Below are 8,720 nucleotides of genomic sequence, written 5' to 3' on the forward strand. Positions count from 1 at the left end.
GTGGTGCAAGAGTCCTTGCTGGCCACCCACACTACCACGATGGCTACCCGTCACTTTGTATTGTTTGTGAGTCTTTGACAAAAGTGAAAAATGAGAAAAGATCATGATTTTATAGATTGTTAGTCAACAAATAATATACACATCATGTGTAACTCTTTTACTCAGCAAAAAGGTTCCCCGTCGGCAATAAGTAAGGTCCACCTTCCCGTCACTTTTCACGCATCAATCATTAAATACAATTAAAAATGTTATTTATAATGGACAAGTGTGCGGTGTCCCAACATTAAATTTTGTATTTTTTTTTTATCTTTGCCTAGCAGCATTTTAAAAGTTTGAAGGGAGTTATAAGGCTGATAGCTAATTTGGTGTAATAGTTAAAGTATGTCTTCGTTATTGCAGGCGTCAAGAGTTTGATTCTTTGCCTACCCTTATTGAAGGCAGCATTTTATTCTTTCTTTTTATATACCCCTGACATTTTCCTCAACCACCAGTATTTATTTATTTATTTTCTTATGTATGAAACATAATCGCTTTGATATAAAAAATGATTAACTTTTTTTTATAAATATGCAATTTGTCTTTTTTTATATGAAACATAACTTCATCACTTCGATATTAAAAAAGATTAATTTTTTTTATAAATACAATCATAAATTAAGCATTATCTCAAAATAACTTAATCACTTCATTATCATAAAATTTTTGGTAAATATAACCATAAATCAAGTGATATAAATCTTAAAAAAAACTAAAACTGTTGTACATTAGGGACAACTGTCAACCTGTAAATTTCTTTCCTCTTTAATTTTGATTTTCTTCATCTTTAAACCCCTTTTTTTTCCCTTTTTTTTAAAACCCTCAATCGCAGGCATAATCCCAAGCCTGTAAGTCCTTACCTAGTGTTCATTTCCTTTCGTTCGTCTCAGTCTTTTTGAGGTTAGGTTGGGTTTGTTTTGCGGTTGTTCCTGAATGTTCCATGGCGTGGCTAGGGGACTCCGATTGTGCCAGATTTGTTTGTTTGTTTTCACAAATAAATTTTAAATTTAATTTTAACTCTATTCCATTTAACTCAATTTATCTTTAATTCAATAACACAATCATTACTTTTTCTAAATTATTCCTTATTTTTTTAACAATTCAACTGCACAATTATTATTTTCTCTCAATTATTCATTACATTTTCACACTTTTTTTTCATAATTCAACAACACAATCATTACAACCCAAAATTTAACTCTATTTAACTCTAAAACCAAACACAACAATATTTTGTTCTCGATTTCCTGTTTCAAGTACAGTTGGAGTTGATTAGATTGAACCATCGGACTCTGTTATTCTTCTTCTTCCGTGTGTTTTGTTTTATTCCATTTCTTTTGGCGCAAGCAGCACCTAATTATTCCAGGTACCGTCAATTTTGTGGTTCCCTGGCAATTCCGATCTCATCCACTGCTTCCTTCAAGGTCCAGTCCTCTGGCATCCATGCCCGAGCTGCTACGGAGGAGACCCCCCACGATTTTATTGTTAAGGTAGCAAAGTTTCCTAATTTAGCTGGCTAACTCGGCATTTTGCTTCTGAAAAACTGATTTCATAGTCTAACCTTCAGTTCTGATTGTATTTTTGGTGGTGACAGAATATTGACAGGAAGGATGTTCCTCTCAGCAAATTTATTTCTGCTCCAAAAGAGTGTTTATCAATAGGAATGTGAGAATCTTATTGACCGGTTATGTTTTGACGCACTGGTTTGACTTCATCAAATTAAACTACGCTCCGCCGGCACTTGTATGAGAGGCACAAGACTGATTCAAGGTGAGTGAAATTTGTGCTATGTGGTTGTTGATTTGGTGCCTTTAGTGAAATCTTCATATATACCGTTTGAAGAGGGAGATTCATGAAGCTCTTCGGTGTTGGTTTTTAGTTTGGCGATTCAGTATTCTACATAAGGAATAACATTCAAGAATAATTTATGACATTTTCATTTTTCATGAAATTAAGATTGTGCCTTTTATTTTTCCGAAGACTTTCCAGAAGTTGTCTTTGTTTTATTTGAAGTAGTACTACTTGGCCTAAAATCCAAATTTGTTGATATATATATATATTTTCACTGCTTGAGATGAATTTTATTGGACACGTAGTTGGTTTACAATCGTGATGCTGAGAATTTTAGTGTGAAAGTAAGGAGTGACTGACTTCATCTCAAACGGCTATACCTGCATGCCCGTCGAAGTCATAAGCGACTTTGTGTTGTACAATAGAAACTACTACAGGCAAACAGCATATCGTGGACTCTTTATCCTCAATTGAGCAGTTGAGTCTGCGCTGCAAGGTCTGATCTTCCATTCTCTGTCACTTAGATTGAAATTTTTGTTTCATATGTCCATCTTTGCTGCATTATCTCTACTGGTTAGCCTCCATCCAATAAAAGTTGGAAAGTGTTATTACTCCAGCTAAAATTATATTTTCTTGTACTTCACTCATGTTATTTTAATACTAATGATGTCTTTTACTTTTCAAACCTACAGGATCAAAACTGAGTAGTGACAACTCGATCTTCTGCCGTTCTTAGTGTAACGAGCTGATATACCCTTTGACAACAAGTCGATCTTCTGTCTTTTAAGGTGCACGTTCACAAAAAGATCATTTTTTGTTCATCCTTATAGGGGATAACTATTTTTTGTTTAAGCTCAGTAGAAAGTCTTTTGGGTTTTACTTGGGCAATAGCTGAAACATCCATGTTTTTTGGCGTGCTTGCAAAGGAGGGAAATATATCTGTCATGACCATTTATGTGATTCAAATTTATGTGGAATGACCATTCACTGACTTTCACCGATAATTGTTCAATTCTGCTTACATAGCCCCGCCGCAAAGCGCGGGCTTTGCCCCTAGTTAAATTAAAAACTGTTATTTATAATGGACAGGTGGCGCTCCATTAAATTTTGCAATTTTTTTTTTATCTTTGCCTAACAACGTTTTAAAAGTTTGAAGAGAGTTAAGAGGCTAATAGCTAATTTGATGCAGGTATAAAGTATGCCTCCGTTAGTGCAGGCGTCAGGTTTTCGATTCTCTACCCACCCCTATTGAAGGCAACCTTTTATTCCCTAACATTTTTCCTCAACCAACCGTATTTATAATTTTTCTTTTTTTATACGAAACATAATCACTTCGATATAAAAAAATTATTAATTTTGTTATAAGTATGCAATTTTTCTTCTTTTTTTTCTATATGAAACATAACTTAATCACTTCGATATAAAAATGATTAAATTTTTATAAATATAATCATAAATTAAGTATTATCTCAAAATAATTTAATCACTTCATGATATAATTAAATTTTTTGTAAATATAACCATAAATCAAGTATTATCTACTAAATATAAACGATAATATAAAACGTAATACAATAGATTCGTTAGTTTTGTTAAATAACTAAATAAAATTACTTCCACAATATTGATACAAAAATCTTGATACATGCCATTACATACTGATATTAAATTAAAATGAATTAAATATTGGGTAAATACAACCATAAGTCAAATATTATATACCAAAGAGAGTAAAATGTTGTTTGCCCCCAACCTTCGAGTCTAGTGGCAAAGTACCCCATGATCTTTGAAAAGTTCCACTATACTACCTAACTTATATAAAAAGAAAAAAAGTGCACCCGGGCTACTTTTCCGATGGCTTTTCCAACCGAATATTAATTTACTAATTTCATATTTCAGGAAATAATTTCAAAAACTAAAAAAATGAAAATTAAAAAGAAACAGATAACAAGCTGAAAGAGGGAAGGGGGAAATGTCAACATAATTGGGGGAGGAGTAGGAGTGGAGAAGCAAACAAAAAAGAAAGCAAATCACACTCTTTTTCTCCCGCTTCTTCTTCGTTTTCTTCTCAAGCCTTTAGAGCCAATGTAGAGTAAAGAGAAACCTACACTGAAAATTTTCACATGAAAGATCAAGGCATTCACCAGTTTCATTGTAAGGTTCTGCTTATTGCAGCGACTAGTAGTCGGATTCTCCATTCCCATTTGCCTATATATATTATTGGTTAGGGCTTGAATTTGTGAGGTCAATTTGGCCTAAGAAGAGAAGGGATATAAACATGTTCTTGGTCCCAATGACATGGCAGGGTGCTATTGATTTATCTAAATGGGACAAGACATAGGTATCTCTCGTTGTTCTTTCATTCTCAAGGCTCTCAAGGCTTGAGAAGATCAAGAGCAGACTCGTACAGCTGACAAAAGACTCGGACATAGCCCAGGCAATCAAGGTCTCCAAATCTCTTTCTCATCCTCCTCACACCCGACCACCACCCCTCCTTTCTTGTTCTCTATTCATTTTTTTTCCAAATATTTCTTTTTTGTAGTTTTTGAAATTATTTCTTGACATACGATATTAATAAATTAAAATTTGGCCGTAAAAGTTGTTGAAGAAGTCTTTCGGATTGCACTTTGCTTCCTTTTAGATAGGTCGGGTGGTATAGTGTAAATTTTTAAAGGTTAGGAGGCACTTTACCACTAGATCCAGAGGTTGGGAGACAAACTGCATTTTACTCTACCAAATATAAATTAATGATGATATAACACCTAATACAATAGATTTGCTGGCTTTGTTTAATCGCCAAATAGAATCATTTACATAATATTAACATGCAACAATTACATCTACCATCTATATTAATTTTATTTTTAAAATGATATGTTTACCATTAATATTTTCTAAACTGACTCTTCAACCCTCATTTTTTTTAACATCCTAAAACGAAAACCATAAAATTATAATTTGTTATACATGTATTATGTGTGCTATTCAAATAATACTAGGCGCAACATCCACACTTTCTGACAGAAAGTTTTAAATTTATTACATACATTAAAATACATTTCTAGTATGACTTAAGATAAATAAATAAAATAAATTGTAAGTTATTTAAAGGTAAAGATAATAAAAATTGATGATATATAGAAACAATTATATTTTTCTCAAAAATAATGGAACTACAATTAGAATTTCAAATACAAAAAGACGCATGAAATTTTAAAGAAATGATGATACGATTAACCTAAAAATCTAATTTTGTCTAATAAAATGATATTTCTTACATATTATTTCTTTATTATAATTTTTGAGCATATGATTTAATAGATTCCAAAATTTTTATAGATTATTTATATATTGTTGACATGATTAAATTTTACCATATGATCTATCCCTCGAACAATTTTGTAAAATTTATAAATAATTAGTATTTTTGGATTAAATCAAATATTATAAAAATCAAATGATTCATTGGACCCACAACAGAGCGTAGGAGTTCAGCCTAGTTAGATGGAAACCTCTTGCTCCATTTGGAATAAAAATGAAATATTGTAGATTTTTATAGCAAAATTGAAAATTTTACCAAAATTGAGACAAAAAAAATTGACTTTTGTGATTTTCACGTGACATATTGAATGACAATATAAATTATATAATCTATCTAAAATGAGAATAATTTGTGATCCCTTTTTATGGTTAAAAAATAAGAAATAAATTTCAATCAAAATTGTCTAACTTATAAGTATATCATTTGTAAATCGAAAAAAGCCATTATTCGGGAACAGAGGCCCAATATCTGCAGTTATTTTATCCAACCCAACATTTGAAATGTTGCATAACAAAGCCTATGGTTTGTTATCTTAACAAGAGACCGTTAATTTTAAGTCAACTTTTATCGTTTCTCTGGACATTTTAGTGACTCGGAACTATATAAATCTAATTAAAATGTGAAAAATTATTAATACTTCTCAAAATTTAATAGCAAGGTCTCTGAAGATTTTTTTGTTACCTCGGCGGTGACCATGAAAGAAACTAGAGGTATTAGTTGTGAACCACCATAACCCTCCGAAGACTTGAATTTGAAAGATGAGAGGTTAAGGAAGACATATGAAGAAAAAAATTGTTAATAGTGCCATTTTAGCAAACATTTTAACCGATTCTTTTTTGTTACAATTCAAACGTTGGGAGGAGTAGATTTAAAATTAACGATAAACGTTGCACTTTTTGCTTAATCAAAAAAGATGATCATATAATTTCTTTTTTCGATTATTGGGGAGGTTTATAAACTTAGTATATTGAAATAGAAATTTTAAATAACTAATAAAGCGGCAGAGGTAGTCCCACTGAGTATCGAACCTGAAACATCTTGATCACTATACTAAAAGTACACCATTTCATTATAACATCTTTTGATTAAGCATATAATTTTTAAACAACGCATCAGCTTGTCAATGTTGGCATGGGATTGGATGAACCGTTAAGACACATCTTGTCTTGGGCTATTGTAATGTGATGGTTTGGTGGACTAATCATCCTTGGCAATGCTTGGGATCAGTCACTTGATTTTCTGTCAGATTTGTGTTTTTCTTCCTCCACCGGTTGCTGGAGGGGCCGCAGCCCTTCTTTTTTTTGGCCTTTCCTCTTCCTTTAATGGTGCCCACATCTCCTCTCACCCAAATCCTGCCGGGGCCCACGGCTGTCACTCAAAGACAAACACACTATGGGGACCCACTGTTTAAAATATTTAATCTTAATATAATTAATTTCATTATTGATAATATTGTAAAAAATAATACATAAAGATTTTACATAAAGAGAATATTATTTCGTACAAAAAGACTTTTAGTATGAGAAGTAGGGGTGTGCACGGGTACCGTGTATACCCGAAACCGGTCGGAGCCTACCCCCGTTAGGATAGGGTTCGGGTAACTCGTATTGAAAATAGAGTAGGTTCCAGGTATTAAAATCAGGAACTGGTGAAAATCGGCTCCGGTTCCGGTTCCGGTTCCTACCTACAGGGTATCCGGAACCGGTTATTTATTAAAAAAAAAGAAGAAAGAGTAAAGTTACTGTCTTTTCTAATGAATCAAAACATAGATACTTTGTTGTGTAAGATCGTATTATGGATGCTTAATTTTGTCGATGGATTAATGATACATTATTTTTTTGTTGTTGTGGATTAATCTAAATCTTTGTTGATATTCTATTTGGCGTAATTATTGATTATGTATGTGACATTTTCGATTTTATATAACCAGAGAAAAAAAATTTACAGGTTCCAATACAATACCTGGAACCTGTGGTATAATACAGGTTCCGTATAGATTCTGGTTTCATGATTCAACATGGTAGGGTCCAATTCCAAAATCTTGAAACCTGTCTCTTATAGGGTAGGGTCCAGGTATCGTGAAAAATATAGGGTACTCGGAACCAATCACCCCTAATGAGAAGTACTACTTCTTGTGCAAAACAAATTCGCACTTCTTACTTGAAATCCCGTACAAGCGAAATCCTTTAGTACAAAACAATATTTTCCTTGTGCAAAACAATTTCACACTTCTTACTGAATGTTACTTACAAAAATTCTTTCCGTACGAAACAATATTCTTCTTGTGCAAAATAATTTCATATCACTTACTTGGTTTCTCGTACAAGAGAAATCCTTCAGTACGAAATAATGTTTTTCTTGTGCAAAACAATTTCATATTTCTGTACAAGGGAAATCATTCAGCATGAAACGATATTCTTATTGTGCAAAATAATTTCGTGCTTCTTACTTGGGTTCTCGTATAAGAGAAATCCTTCAATACAAAACAATGTTCTTCTTGTGCAAAATAATTTCGTACTTCTTACTTGGGTTCTCGTACGAGAGAAATCCTTCAGTACTAAATAATGTTCTTCTTGTGCAAAATAAATTCGTACTTCTTACTTTGGTTCTCGTACAAGAAAAATCATTCAGTATGAAAATAATGTTCTTATTGTGCAAAAGAATTTAGTACTTCTTACTTGGGTTATAGTACATGAGAAATCATTCTGTACTAAACAATGTTCTTTTTGTGCAAAAGAATTTCATACTTACTTGGGTCCTTGTACAAGAGAAATTCTTTAGTACTAAATAATGTTCTTCTTGCGCAAAATAATTTCGTACTTCTTTTTTAGGATCTCATACAAGAGAAATCATTCAGTACGAAACAATATTCTTCTTGCGCAAAACAATTTCGTATTTCTTACTTCAAGAGAAATCCTTAAGTACCAAACAGTGCTCTTCTTGTGCAAAACAATTTCATACTTCTTACTTGGGATCTCGTACAAGAGAAATCCTTAGTACGAAACAATGTTTTTCTTGTGCAAAACAATGTCGTACTTCTTACTTGGTATCTCGTACAAGAGAAATCTGTAAGTACAAAACAATGTTCTTCTTGTGTAAAACAATTTCATACTTTCTTACTTGGGATCTCGTACAAGAGAAATCCTTAAGTACGAAACAATGTTCTTTTTGCACAAAACAATTTCGTACTTCTTACTTGTGATCTCATACAAGTGAAATCCTTATGTATGAAACAATGTTGCTCTTGTGCAAAACAATTTCATACTTCTTATTGGGATCTCGTACGAGAGAAATCATTCAATACGAAATAATGTTCTTTTTGTGCAAAACAATTTACTTGGGATTTCGTACAAGAAATCATTAAGTACGAAATAATATTATTTTTGTGCAAAATAATCTCATACTTCTTACTTGGAATCTCGTACAAGAGAAATCATTCATTTGGAATAAATGTTCTTCTTGTGCAAAACAGTTTCGTACTTCTTACTTGGGATCTCATACAAGAAAAATCATTCAGTACGAAACAATGTTCTTCTTGTAGAAAACAATGTCGTACTTCTTACTCGGGATC

General features: G+C 32.3%; 1 long non-coding RNA gene across 2 annotated transcripts; it reads left to right on the forward strand.

Annotated features, from left to right (window-relative positions):
* The first annotated feature begins 1,297 nt into the window (after window positions 1-1,297).
* LOC116210278 lies at window positions 1,298-2,831 on the forward strand. Of its 2 annotated transcripts, XR_004157458.1 has the most exons (3): window positions 1,298-1,526; window positions 1,631-2,323; window positions 2,520-2,831. It is a non-coding gene; the product is annotated as an uncharacterized LOC116210278 (long non-coding RNA). The 2 variants fall into 2 exon arrangements; XR_004157457.1 differs by having other exon boundaries at window positions 1,302-1,526; window positions 1,631-2,831.
* Window positions 2,832-8,720: the final 5,889 nt, after the last annotated feature.

This window comes from Punica granatum, chromosome 6 (genome assembly GCF_007655135.1).
Source record: "Punica granatum isolate Tunisia-2019 chromosome 6, ASM765513v2, whole genome shotgun sequence".
NCBI classification, from domain to species: domain Eukaryota; kingdom Viridiplantae; phylum Streptophyta; class Magnoliopsida; order Myrtales; family Lythraceae; genus Punica; species Punica granatum.